General features: G+C 44.5%; 1 protein-coding gene across 5 annotated transcripts in view; it reads right to left on the bottom strand.

Moving 5' to 3' along the window:
* Positions 1 to 6,000, bottom strand: part of LOC105496408 (cAMP-dependent protein kinase inhibitor gamma) — an 88,454-nt gene extending 82,454 nt beyond the window's left edge. For 2 of the 5 annotated variants that reach the window (XM_011766802.2, XM_011766803.2), the window contains exon 1: positions 5,865 to 6,000. The gene's annotated coding sequence lies outside the window, so the exon portion shown is untranslated. Of the gene's footprint in view, positions 1 to 5,444; positions 5,611 to 5,864 lie in introns of those variants that run through there. The other 3 variants (XM_011766805.2, XM_011766807.3, XM_011766806.2) reach the window with 3 other exon arrangements.

A 6,000-nucleotide genomic window follows, 5' to 3' on the forward strand; every position in this document is an offset into this window, starting at 1 on the left:
AAAAAAAAAAAAAAAAAAAAAGTGTATTTACAGGAGACTGTGTTATTGACATAAAACTCAACACAGGCAGGGCATGGTGGCTCATGCCTGTAATCCCAGCATTTTGGGAGGCTGAGGCAGGCAGATAAGTTGAGGTCAGGAGTCAAGACCAGCCTGGCCAACATGGTGGAACCCCATCTCTACAAAAATACAAAACTGCTAGGACCGGTGGCTCACACCTATAATCCCAGCACTTTGGGAGGCTGAGGCGAGAGGATCACCTGAGGTTGGGAGTTCAAGACCAGCCTGACCAACATGGAGAACCCTGTCTCTACTAAAAATACAAAATTAGCTGGGCGTGGTGGCGCATGCCTGTAATCCCAGCTACTCAGGAGGCTGAGGCAGGAGAATGGCTTGAACCCAGGAGGGGGAGGTTGCAGTGAGCCAAGATCGCACCATTGCATTCCAGCCTGGGCAATAAGAGTGAAACTCCATCTCAAAATAATAATAATAATACAAAAATTAGCCAGGCATAATGGTGGGTGCTTGTAATCCCAGCTATCCGGGAAGCTGAGGCAGGAGAATTGCTTGAACATGGGAGGCAGAGGTTGCAGTGAACCGAGATCACGCCATTACACTACAGCCTACGCAACAGAGCGAGACTCCGTCTCAAAAAAAAAAAAAAAAACAAAACCAAAACATTGTTTAAAATATTCCAGGTGCTTTTAGAATAACAGATATGGGTTCATCTCAAATAAAAGGAAATTAACAGAAGTTCAAGTACAGGCAACACAAAGGGATACCTGGCACTATCTGGCTTCAGCTTAAAGAATGGTTGGAAAGAGCCAGTGTAATCTCTCTAGGTGCAAATCAGATCAAGTCATTTCACTTCCTTTCAATGGTTTCTCCCACCTTCTAGAAGAAGTCCAAACTGCTAAACAAAGGCTCAGGTGGTTCTCCAGCCTTATTTCCTCCCTCCTCCCCTAGTCAAAGCCCCAACAGGACTGATGCCCCTTCCCAGCAGAGGCCAGGAAAGCTTCATCTTCCACTCCTCTCTCCCTTACCTCTTAGTGGTCAAGTCCTGTTGAGTCTCCTTCTGAAATGTCTCTCAAATCTGCCCTCTCCTTTCCCTTCCTGCTGCCACTGCCCTTTTTTACCCTTATTTCCCCAGCCCCCTAAAGAAGATATTTCCTGATTTTTTTTTTCTGATTATGAAGGCAATTCATGCTCATAAAAAAGGAAAATTAAGGCAATGAGGAACAGAATAAAAGTTTCCCCATGAGCTCATAAACAGCTTACCTTTTAGTACACTTATGTTTCACTGCAGTATTATTCACAACAGCCAAAAGATGGAAGCAACTCAAAGTGACCATCAATGAATGGATAAACAAAGTGTGGTATAAACATGCAATGGAATATTATTCAGCCTTACAAAAAGAATGAAATTCTGACACATGCTACACAACAAGGATGAACCTTGAGGACAGGATGCAAGATTCCACTAACACAATGTATCTAGAGTAACCAAACACATAGAAAACAAAAGTAGAATGGGTGCTGCTAAAGGCTGGTGGGGAGGGGGAAACGGGGAACTTAACCTATTAAAGGTATAGTTTGGCTTTTGCACTTTTGCAAGATGAAAAAGTTGTGCAGATTGGTTGCACGGCATGAATACACTTAACACTACAAAACTTTACACCTAAAAATAGTTAAGATGGTAAATTTTATCACAATTAAAGATTTAACATTTTTAAAAAGAACTAGTATTTCCAGACATTTTTATTATAAACATGTATACATTAAAAACAAACAGGAACATACTGTACTGTAATCTGCTTTTTACACCTAACCATATCATGTAAACATCTTTCTAATATATATAGCTCCCACCTAATTGTCTTTTTTTTTTTTTTTTTTGAGATGGAGTTTTGCTCTTGTCACCCAGGCTGGAGTGCAATGGTGCAATCTCAGTTCACTGCAACCTCTGCCTCCCAGGTTGAAGGGAGTTTCCTGCCTCAGTTTCCCAAGTAGCTGGGATTACAGGCGTGCATCACTACACCCAGTTAATTTTTGTATTTTTAGCAGAGATGGGGTTTCACCCTGTTGACCAGGGTAGTCTCGAACTCCTCACCTCAGATGATCCGCCCGCCTTGGCCTCCCAAAGTGCTGGGATTACAGGTGTGAGCCACCATGCCGGGCCAATTTTTCAATTTTATAAAAACATGAAAGTCAATATCTTATGATGTCTTATGACAGACACCTCTTTTTTTTAACCTACCCTTCTCCAGTATCAATACTCTGATGTTCCCATGGGAAAACTACTTTACCTTACTCATCCTGTCCTCCCATCCCCATGCCCAGCCAACTCTTACTCTGTGTGGCTAAGTCAGGTACATGTATTTTTAAGTTTATTTCTAAGTATTTATTTTTCATGTTGCTATTGTCAGTTCTCCTACAATTACCTTTTCTATTTTTGGTTGCATAAAGCTATTGCTTTTTGTCTATCTTATAACTGCTGTTCACTTAGCCTTATTATATCTAAGTATTTTTAGCTTAATTCTTTTGAATTTTTTCAGCAGACAATCATATCACAGGTAGAGATTTATATCATCCAGGCAGTGGTTAAGAGTAAAAGCTCTGGGTCTTCAGGTAAACCTAGATTCAAATACTGTGTGAACCTGAGTGAGCATTCTACCCCAGTTTCTTTATCCATAAACTTGCAATTATTAGAGGGCCTATCTCACAGGGTTGTTGTAAACATCACATTATTCATCAAGAACAGTGCATGAGCCGGGCGCAGTGGCTCATGCCTGTAATCCTAGCACCTTGGGAGGCCGACACGAGTGGATCACTTGAGGTCTGGAGTTCAAGACCAGCCTGGCCAACATGGCAAAACCCCATCTCTACTAAAAATACAAAAATTAGCTGAGTGTGGTGGCTCACACCTGTATTCCCAGCTACTTGGGGGGCTGAGGCAGGAGGATCGCTTGAGCACAGCAGGCAGAGGCTTCAGTGAGCCAAGATTGCACCACTACACTCCAGCATGGGTGACAGAGTGATACCCTGTCTCAAAAAAAAAAAAAAAGAAAGAAAGAAAGAAAAAAAAGTGCATGAAAAGTACTTAACACAATACTAGTTCAATAAATGACTGCTATCTGCCGATAATGAAAATTGTGACTTGCCTTCCACACTTATACCTTTATTTTTGTTGCATCACACTGGTGCACTCCTTTCAGGAATAACCTGGCTTCCCACGTCTCCAAAAAGTAACAGGCATCAGACTCCTTATTGAAGGATCTGTACTGTGGAACTCCGCTACTCCCACCTTCTCAGGAAAGTTATACTATCAATTCTCTCCTTCATATCCTGTATCTTCTCACCCTTTCCCTCTCTACTGGCTCTTTGCCAACAGCATTTAATCTCTCATGCTCAAAAAAACTTCACCTATTCCCCAATCGCTCCCCAGCCTTCTCTCTACCTCCCTTCGCAGCCAAACTTCTCTGAGCTGCCTACACTTTGTCTTTCTCACATCCCACTCTTAACTCATCCCACTGATATATTATATTGAACCTTTGAAAGCTGCTGATATTATAGATTCCGCCCCAACCATTTCACCAAATCTGCTCAATGAGGTCCCAACTGACCTCCATATTTATTTACCCAAAAAGACACATTTTAATTTTTAACTTGTATTACTCAGACATCTCAGCAACATCTACAAAGGCCAACCTCTTCCTCTGGACTTCATTACTATACTTTGCTGGTTTCTCTCCTGTTCCTGTTTCTCTAGCCATTTCTTTTAGCGTAGCCTAAGTGCATGACTCTTTTTTCCAAGAGAATGCAATGCAGTAGCCCTGAATAATCTCAGCCTTTTTTTTTTTTTTAACCTCTCTAGATAGATCTCTTTCAATATTGATCTTTAACTTCCAGTTGTAGTGGACTGCTTTTGGCTCCATGAATGTACTTTTGAATATGTCTGGAATATCCCCACGATAGCTAACTCAGACTACACCCTCTAGACATTTTATCAAAACCCTACCTGAATCTCCAAACTACGCTAGATTGACCTTAACATGCGCCCCCTTTCACAATTCTCCTCACAATTATAATCACTTGTTTGATGCATATTTTCTTCACCAATCTGTGATCTCCTTGAGGGCAGGGACCTGCTTCCTTACTACCTACACGGTGCCTTGCACATAGAAGATGCTCATTAAATATTTTTTTAATTAGCCAGGCACAGTGGTGTGCACCTGCAGTCTCAGCTACGTGGGAAGCTGAGACAGGAGGATCACTTGAGCCCAGGAATCTGAGACCAGCATGGACAACGCAGTGAGACCTCATCTCAAAAATAAATACATACACGCACAAACAGTCACACACACACATATATATGAATCACCACAAATGAATGCCTGCAAAGTGAGAAACAGATGGGAAGAATAATAAGACCAAGAGAGAGCCAGGCGCAGTGGCTCATGCCTGTAATCCCAGCACTTTGGGAGGCTGAGGCGGATGGATCATGAGGTCAGGAGATCGAGACCATCCTGACTAACACAGTGAAACCCCGTCTCTACTAAAAATACAAAAAATGAGCCGGGCGTGGTGGCAGACGCCTGTAGTCCCAGTTACTCGGGAGGCTGAGGCAGGAGAATGGCGTGAACACGGGAGGTGGAGCTTGCAGTGAGCAGAGATCGCGCCACTGCACTGCAGCCTGGGCGACAGAGCAAGAGTCTGTCTCAAAAAAAAAAAAAAAAAAAAAAAAAAGACCAAGAGAGAAACACAAAAAACTGATCTTTCTGAAACCATACCTCTGATCAAAAACACACACCTCTGGCTTAAAACCCTTTGATGGCTTCCCACTGCCCCCAAGATAAAGCCCAAACTCCTCCACACTTACGAAGAGTCTTCAGGAGGAGCACCTGCTTGTCTCTCAAACACCATCTAGCCAGACCCCCTCCAACTCTCATAATCTGCTCTCCAGCTAGCCTGAAATCCTTGCAGATTCCCAAGAAGTCTGCACTCTCTCCCCAAGGCTTTGCACACACTGCTTTCTCTATCTACAGCAAGGTACACTCCACCAGCCTCATCTTCTGGTCAACATAAAGGCAGCCTTCTTGTCTCATTTTGGAAGTCACCTTCTTTTGGCATCTCTCCCTGATCATCCACACTAACCTCACCTCCAGAAATCCAGGTTAAACTGTTTTCTCTGTGCATTCACAGTCCCTCTGCACGTCCAAAATCATAACCGGAATCACTGTGAATTCTTGTTTACGGGTCTGTCTCCTCCGGAAAACTGTGGAGTTCCCTCAGGACACGATGTCTCTTGTTCACTTTTTTACCCTGGCTATCAGCCCGGGCCCTGACTCACAATAAATGCTCAATGATGGTCTTCGTTGTAGTAGAATAATAAAAGCTCCCAAGTATTGAGGACTTACCTCCACCAATTTTAAATATAAATTTACCTTGTAATAACGTCATCAGACAGGTGCTACCATGATTCCCATTTTGCAGACGATAAAACTGACGCACAAAGAAGTCAATCCTCTCTGGCCCCAGAACAGTCGCACACACAAATACATTTTCTGCAGTTTCGAGTTATTTTCCGGCCCCCAAATAAGAAGGGATTTTTTTTTTAAGAAACTTTCGAATGAGGTTTACCAATGGCTACAAATAAAATAAACAGCCGAAAACGGACTCTCCCTGAACGCGGGGCGGGGTCAAAGGGCGTCGGGGGCTCAGTCCCCGGCGTGGCTGAGGGACAAAGATCGGACCGCAGCCTCCCTCCCCGAGGTCCCCGGCGGCTCAGCCCCTCGCCCCCTGCGACGAGTCGACGCCAGGCCCGGAGCGTTGGGGCCGCAACCGGGCGCCCAGCTCCTGCTCACCTGCGGTCTCGCCGCCTCGCAGTGCCTGGGCCGCCGGCCCGCAGCGCCTCCCCGGGGCAGCCTAGCGCCAGCAGCCCGCAACCCGCAGCGCAGCCCGTTGCCTTGGCGACCTGGTTTGCCGAACTCCCGCTGCACT

Source organism: Macaca nemestrina, chromosome 15 (genome assembly GCF_043159975.1).
Source record: "Macaca nemestrina isolate mMacNem1 chromosome 15, mMacNem.hap1, whole genome shotgun sequence".
NCBI lineage: Eukaryota > Metazoa > Chordata > Mammalia > Primates > Cercopithecidae > Macaca > Macaca nemestrina.